This window comes from Acinonyx jubatus, chromosome C1 (assembly GCF_027475565.1).
Source record: "Acinonyx jubatus isolate Ajub_Pintada_27869175 chromosome C1, VMU_Ajub_asm_v1.0, whole genome shotgun sequence".
Lineage (NCBI taxonomy): Eukaryota > Metazoa > Chordata > Mammalia > Carnivora > Felidae > Acinonyx > Acinonyx jubatus.
The window spans coordinates 87325331-87334265 of record NC_069381.1 but is presented as its reverse complement, the minus strand read 5'-3'; positions in this window follow the sequence as shown (position 1 = coordinate 87334265).

Genomic DNA, 8935 nt, shown 5'->3' with positions numbered 1-8935 from the left:
CTGCCCCGGTTGCATGTGATCTCTCAAAGTAAATAAATAAACTTAATATAAATATATATACACACATATATATATATACACATATATATATTTGATATATATTATATATAATATAATATATTTATGTATAATATATATAATATATAACATATATATTTCATATTCATTTCCATTTCTGGCACAGAGCTTCTAAAACTCTTGGTTAAGCATCTGACTTCGGCTCAGGTCATGATCTCACGGTTCTTTGGGTTTGAGCCCTGCATTGGGCTCTGTGCTGACAACTCAGATCCTGGAACCTGCTTTGAATTCTCTCTTCCTCTCTCTCTCTGCCCCTCCCCTGCTCATACTCTGTCTTTCTCTGTCTCTCAAAAACAAATAAGTGTTAAAGAAATTAAAAATAAAATAAAACTCTTGGAATTCCTTAGAGATGAAAACAACAAGGTATCTTTTGTTGTGCTAATGAGGTTACTTTTGAAAAGCACCCAAAGATGGGAAGTGGTTGTCAGGAGAACCAACCACATGACTAGAGGGTTGGAATCTTTATTCCCACCTCCCTGACTTCCAGGGAGGGGAGAGGGCCTGGAGGTTGAAACAATTGCCAATGGCCAATGATTCCATCAATCATACCTATGTAGTGAGGCTTCCGCAAAAATCCAAAAGGACAGGGTTTTGCAGGACTTCTCGGTTGATGAACTCATCTCCATGTAGGGAGAGTGATGCTCAGAAATGGCATGGAGCTTACATGCCTTTTCACATACCTTGCCCTATGAACCTGGCTGCTACTGAGTTATAATCTGTCATAACAAACTAGTTATCTAGAAAGTAAATTGGTTTTCTGAGTCTTGTGAGCCACTCTAGCAAACTAATTGAACCCAAGGAGGAGGTGAGTTGTTGGAATCTCTGATCTATAGTCTGGGTCAGTCAGAAACTGAGGTGACAACCTGGACTTGTGACTGGCATCTGAAGTGGGGGCAGTCTTGTAGGAATGAATCCTTAAATTGTGAAATCTGATGTTATCTTCATAGAAATAGAAATGAGTTGAATTGTAGGACACCTAGGTGGTGTCAGAAAATGCTTTTTGGAGGTGTGGGGAAACACCTCCCTCAACATACACACATTGATATTGTGATCAGAACCTAGTAATATTCATATAATTCATATTATGTCTTTATATTATCACATAGTAATGAGATTATTTTGTATTACAAATCTGGAGAAATATTTGGATTAGTTTATATTTACCTCTTTATTATTCCAATGACTAGTACAAAATATGATAAGCTTTTCTAGTAGTGGAGAAAATTTTCCCCAAAACTAGATTCATCATCAAATATAATAGCATTGATACACTTTTTTTTATAAGATCTTACTTAAAAAAAATCAAATAATTTAATTCATTTTCAATTTTCAGGAATGATTTTCTTCATTTTATACAGTGTTTATTTTGTATAGTTATTTTTATTGCTTTTTTTATTTGTAATTTAAATTAGAATGATAATATATTTAACTTTATGGTTTTGAACTTTAAGATTCATTCAACACTATATAATATGTGTTTATACATTTTATATGCAAAGTATACCAAATATTTAGTTTTAATGATTTTTAACATTTTTCTGAATTCTGATGACTTTTAAAATAAACAATGGGTATTAATAGCAAAATATCAATACATTATGAAAAAAATACAAAAATATAAAACTCAAAATAGAGCCATGACCTAAAAGTAAGACCTAAAACTATAAAACATTTGAAGAAAGCAAAGGACAAAAGCTGCATGACATTGAATTTGACAATATCTTCTTGGATATGACACCAAAGGCACAAAAGAAAAATTGACAAACTGAACTTCATGAAGAAAATTTAAAAAACACTACCAACAGACACTATCAAAAGACACTATCAACAGAGTAAAAAAAAACAGCCCACAGAATGGGAAAAAATATTTACAAATCATAAATCTGTTAAGTGATCAATATCTAAACTACTTGGGAAATTCCTAAAACTCAGTAACAAACAACTCAAAAATGGGTAAAGGGCTTGAAAAAAAATTTCTCCAAAGACAATATTCAAATGATCAATAAGTACAAGGAAAGATGATTAACATCACCAGTCATTAGAGAAATGCAAATCAAGACTACAATGAGATGCTACAGCATGCTCATTAGAATGGCTGCTGTCAAAAAAACAAAACAAAAAACAAACAAACAAATACCAGAATAACAATTGTTAGAGAAGACAAAAAAATTGTAACACTTGTGGCTGGTGAAAATTTAAAATGGTACAGCCACTATAAAAACAATGTGGTGGTTCCAACCCAAAATAAATATAGAATTATCAAATGATCTAACAATTTTACTTCTTAATGTATACTCAAAAGAATTGAGAGTAGGATTTCAAAGAGGTATTTGTACACCCATTTTCATAGCAGCATTATTCACAATAGCTAAAACATGAAATCAACCTATGTGTACATCAGTAGATGAAAGGATAAGCAATATGGTGTTACACACAATGGGAAGAAAATAAAAGAGAAGCAAATTTTGACATATATGACCGCATGGATGTAACTTGAAGACACTGTGCTGAATGAAAACAGCCAGTCAAGAAAGACAAATTCTGTATGATTCCACGTATTGGTGGTACTTAGAAGAGTCAAAATTATAAGAGTCAAAATCATAATGATGGTTATCAGGGGCTGGTAAGAGGGGAAATGGGGAGTAATTGTGTAATGGGTATAGAGTTCCAGTTCTGCAACATGAAATAAGTTTTGAAGCTGGATAGCAATGTTGGTGGTACAACAATATGATTTTGTCAGTAAACTGTGCATTTAAAAAATGGTTAGGATAGTGAGGATCATATTATGTACACTTTACTAAATAAAAAAAAAAAGTAGAAGAAAAATACCAGGAGGTGATTATAAACAACTTTATAACAACATATTTGAAAACTTAAACAAAATGGAAAAATTCTTTGAAAAATTCAAGTTTATAAAACTAACACAATATAAAGTAGAAAATCATATAGATTATACCTATTAAAGGAAGTATATTCCTTTGTAAAAACTTTTCCATCAAAAGAACTCTAGGTTTAGATTGTTTCACCTGTAAATTCTTTTTTTTTTTACATTTATTTATTTTTAAGAGACAGAAAGACAGAGCACAAGTGGGAAGAGGCAGAGAGAGGAGACAGAATCTGAAGCAGGCTCCAGGCTCTGAACGTCAGCAAAGAGCCCAGCGCGGGGCCCAAACTCACAAACCATGAGATCATTACCTGAGCCGAAGTCGGAAGCCTAACCGACAGAGCCACCCAGGCGCCCCTTGCCTGTAAATCCTTTCACACATGCAAAGAAGAAAATAATGCAAAACGTGCATAAACTTTTTTCAAAATTGTAGAATGAAGAAATACTTTTTATCTGTCTTTTACACCTGTGTAACATGCAAGTCAGACAAAGATATTCAAAATATTTTTTAAAACAGAGTCCCTGATGGGGCACCTGGGTAACTCAGTTGGTTAAGCATACGACTTCAGCTCAGGTCTGATCTCACTGTGAGTTCAAGCCCCACATTGGGCTCTGTGCTATAGGCTCAGAGTCTGGAGCCCACTTCAGATTCTGTGTCTCCCTCTCTCTCCAACCATCCCCCACTCACAATCTGTCTCTCTCTCAAAAATAAATAAACATTAAAACAGAGTCCTTGAATATAGGTGCAAAAATATTTGGCAAAATATTAATAAATCACAGCCAACAAGATGTAAAAAGGATAATGTGCCATAACCATGTAGGGCATTCGCTACTATGCAAAATAGCTTAACATATAAATACCAAACAATGTTATTCTCCACATCAATTAAAAAAAAAGGACAAGATGTTATGATAATTTTTATAGGTGAAGAGAAAAGCATTTAACAAAATTCAATTGCTATTTGATTAAAAATTCTCAGCAAAGTAGGATTAGAAGGGAATTCTGTAACTTAATAAGGACATATATGAAAAACCTACAGCTAGTATAATATTTAACTGTAGAATATTGCTACTTTTCCCCTAAAAAGAGGAAAAAAGCAAATGCCTGCACCCACCACTTCCAATCAATATTGTACTGAAGAGCAATAAGATAAGCAAAAAACTCCAAAGTTTTATACATTAAAGAGGAAGTTAAAACTGTCTATATTTGTAAGCTATATAATTATTGAATATGAAATCCTAAGGAATCAGCAAACTTATTGAGAATTAATGAGTGAATTTAGCAAAGTTGCAAGATATAAGTCTAATCTACAATAATCAATGCATTTCCAGGGGCACCTGGGTGGCTCAGTCAGTTAAGCATCTGACTTCAGCTCAGGTCATGATCTCACAATTCACGGGTTCAAGCCCCACATCAAGCCTCGCATCAGGCTCTGTGATGACAGCTCAGAGCCTGGATCCTGCTCTGGATTCTGTGTCTCCCTCTCTATCTGCTCCTCCCCTGCTTGTGCTGCTTGTACTTCCTCTCTCTCTCTCTCAAAAACAATCAACATTTAAAAAATTTTTAAATCAATGCATTTCCATATATTAGAAAAAAACTTGAAAAGTTGAATTTAAAAATGTAAACTATATATTAACCTTTACAATACAGACAAGAATAAAATTCTTAGGAATAAATATAAGAAAAGATGTATGAGATAATTTTCTTAAAGATTTCAGGACAACAATGGGATTGAAATATTCAGTATTGTTAAAATGTCACTTTTCACTAACTTGGTTTATAGAATCAGTGCAATATCAACTAAATGTCAATAGATTTTCTGTAGAAATTGAAGTCACTTAAAAATTTATATGGAAATGCAAGTGATATAGAATGACAAAAGCAATTTCAAAAGAGAACAAAACTAAAGGAATCCCAGTACTGGATTTCCAGACTAACTGGAAAGCTACCAAAATCAAGACACTGTCATATGAGTATAAAAACAGACATATATATCAGTGGAGCTAAAAAGGTTTTCAAGGAAATAGAATTAGTGATTGTGTGTTTGCGTGTAGATTTGTATGGTAGGTTGTTTGATTTTTGACAGGTTAAAAATCAATTCAATGTGGACAGAGAAGTTTTCAATAAATGGTGTTGGGACACTGGATATTCACATGTATAAAAGGGACATCAATCTTCACCTAACTCATGGATAAAAATTAAATCAAAAGTATAAGTCTAAATGTATTAGTTAAGGGGCGCCTGGGTGACTCAGTTGGTAAGCATCCAACTTTGGCTGAGGTCATGATCTCATGGTTTGTGAGTTCGAGCCCTGCGTCGGGCTCTGTGCTGACAGCTCGGAGCCTGAAGGCAGCTTCTGATTCTGTGTCTCCCTCTCTCTGCTCCTCCCCCACTCACATTTTTTCTCTCAAAAAATAAATAAGCATTAAAAAATAATAAAATAAATGTATTAGTTAAAAATATAATATTTCTAAGATAAAACAGAAAACATTTCTGCTTAAGGTAGGCAGTGTTTTCTTAGATAAGACAGAAAATCCAAACCATAAAATATTAATAAATTGACTTTATTAATATTAAAAACTTCTCCTTTAGAGAAACTATTAAGAAAATTAAAATACAAGCCACTAGATGGGAGAAATATTCCCCAAACTTTTATCTGGCAAAGGACTTGTACCCAGAATATATAAAGAACTCTTATGTTCAATAATACTAATACTAATACTAGTACTACTACTAATAAATAATGAAAAATTGGATACCGATTTATAAAATCATTTCATACACACACAGAAAAAATAAACAATTATCCAGTAAGAACATAATGACTCATGAAAGGACAGTGAATTTCAAATTCGGTGGTTTTATCTTCCCCCCTTTCAAATGCACACACATACACACTCCCGTCCATTACTGTTTACTGGCCATGTACATGCAGCCTATCCATTATACACTATTACACTAGAATCGCTGAAATTAAAAAAAAAAAAAAAAGACTGACAATAACAAGTGTTAGTGAGGATATGGAGTAAATGGAACTGCTGCTTACTATCTCATTTCAATACCTCCCACTGCTGGTAGAAATTAATAATGATATGACTGGGGAAAGTATCTGGCAGTTTCTTAAAAAGTTAGACAAACACCATTCTTACACCCAGCCATTCCACCCAAATATTTATCCAAAAGAAATGAAAATATATGTCCACTTGTAAGGGAATGTTTATAATAAGAATGGAATATTAGTAATATCAAAGAACAGATTATTCTGCATATAGTCATACAGAATGATGGATAAATCTTAATGCTGATGTAAGGAACCCAGGCAAGCTAAAAAAATACACATGACACGATTTCATTTTAGAAAATTCTGGAAAGTACAACACAATCCACAGTTACAGAAAACAAATCAATGGTTGTCTGGAGCCAGGGGCAGAAAAAAGGAATAAAGGGAATGGGATTTGAGAAGTTTTGAAGGTGATGGTAATGTTCCCCATCTCAATTGAGGGAATGCTCAGGTGTACATGACTCTCAAAAGTCATTAAATGGTTGACCTTCATGTATGCAAATTGTATTGCATGCAAATTATATCACAGTACAGTTGGTTAAATAAAAAAATACATACTATAAAACCTAAAAAGTTGAAAGATCATGGCATTAAGATATAGATGAAGGTGTTTAAGAGCCCCAAAATAACTCAAATAAATTGAACAGAACAAAATATTATGTGCTTTCAGTTGGTAAAAGAACTTAAAATGCCCTTGTTTGCCTACTTACTACAAAGGTTTTATGATGAAACACTGATATAGTAAGCCAAAGAACAACAAAATGTTCTGCCTTACTTTAATAGAAGTTTTTTTTTCAATCACATAAACTGGAACAATATAGTACAATGAATAAATTTATGAATTATTTTTTTATTAAGAGGGAGGAATTGTCTGAGACTATAAAGGGTAGAAACTATTGTGCAAGTGACCACAGATGTCTCAGAAATGAATTTTTTAAAGCATAGAATCTACTCCCCAAAAGAGACCAAAACAAAAATGTAAAGAAATAAAAAATCAAATTCTGTAATATACCACTGAAACACTTTATATTGTAATTTTACATCAATATGTTTTTACAGTGTCTATAAATTATACAGAATATAAATCTCTGAAACAATAAAATCTTACATTAGAAGACTTAACAAACTTTACAGTATATAAAACTATATCCCAGAGAGAAATTTGCTCATTATTTCATTTTTGCAAAGAGTATTTTTTCTGCCTTTATCTCTATGTTCTTTCCTTTACCATGTATCATTTATTGCTGATATTTGAAAAGTCTGCCCTATGAACAGACTCAACATTAGCAAGAAGTCACTATTGTCTTCTTGCTCTGGAAATTGGTGATCTATTTTTGGGTTCTAAAACCCTGCTAGTTTCTAAGCCATTCAATTGTCAAAGAAATAGTTCTTTGTTCCACTCTGAGATAGAGTACCAATGTCTGGTCATGAATCACTTAAAAGATAACCAAAAAATCTTCATAGGAAACAGAAAATGATAGGTTTTCTCCAATATAAAAAATATATCATTGAGTAAGAACTTAGTTTTTGAAATTTTTGATCTTAGCACTGTTAAAATAAAATGCACATAGTGCAGAATTATACACATTTTGTTAAAGTATACTTAATAGGCATATTTGACATAGGTACAGACTATGCTTTACATACTATACATGTGCTTATATATGATATGTTATATATTTATTATAAATAGTCATAACAATTATGCTTTATATAATATCATAACAACAAAAGAAAAAAGCCTGTAATTTTTAAAAGTTTATTTATTTATTTTTAGAGAGAGAGAAAGAGTGGGAGAGAAGAGAGAGAATCCCAAGCAGGCTCTGTGCTGTCAGCTTGGAGTCTGACATGGGGCTCAATCCAAAGAACCATGAGATCATGACCTGAGCTGAAATCAAAAGTCTGGCACGCAACCGACTGAGCCACCCAGGTGGCCCCTGTTAATTTTTAAGTAATTATTTTTAACATTTATATATGGATAAATGTCCTAATTATAAAAAGTTGTATAGGTAATGGAGATCATTGTAGAATGAATATTATTTTATTTCATAGAAGAACAGACTAATTTAACATGAGCTACAAAAACAACTTGTTCAATTTGAAAGATGGAGAAAATGTAAGCCACCTGAATCTAGGAGGTTCTCTTATAGCAAACAAAGCTCTACTATAGGCCTGCTAAGTCAGGAAAGGCATAAAGCTCAGTGGTTGAGAATTGGATGAATTGGATGAGTCCATCATTTACCAGCTGTGAGACTCTGAAAAGTATTTTTACTTCCTTGAACCTCAGTTTCCTCAACTGTAGGATAGAGATTATGATAAGTTCCCCATGGAATTTCTGCAAGGATTTAGTATCATCATGTATGGAATCATTTAGTATAGTGACTGCCACATACTAAATGCTGAAGAAATGATGTCTTTTAGTCCAAAAATTACTGTCTCCACAAAATTGGAAATTGGTTCTAATACATACTTCTTTAAAAAATTTTTTTTAATTTTTTTTTCAACGTTTTTATTTATTTTTGGGACAGAGAGAGACAGAGCATGAACGGGGGAGGGGCAGAGAGAGAGAGAGACACAGAATCGGAAACAGGCTCCAGGCTCCAGCCATCAGCCCAGAGCCTGACGCGGGGCTCGAACTCACGGACCGCGAGATCGTGACCTGGCTGAAGTCGGACGCTTAACCGACTGCGCCACCCAGGCGCCCAAAAATTTTTAAACTCAATCTCAGAAGGAAGACCCTGGAGCAGGTACTTTTACTAATAAATTAAGAACAATTAGGTAACATTATACAAACTACTCAAGATTAAAAAAATGTTTTGAAAGCAAATATATAATTATGTTCAAAAAAAAGGACCCCGTTTATTTTACATTTGAAAAAGTTTTAAAAAGTTTTGAATAACTTTATTTCAAT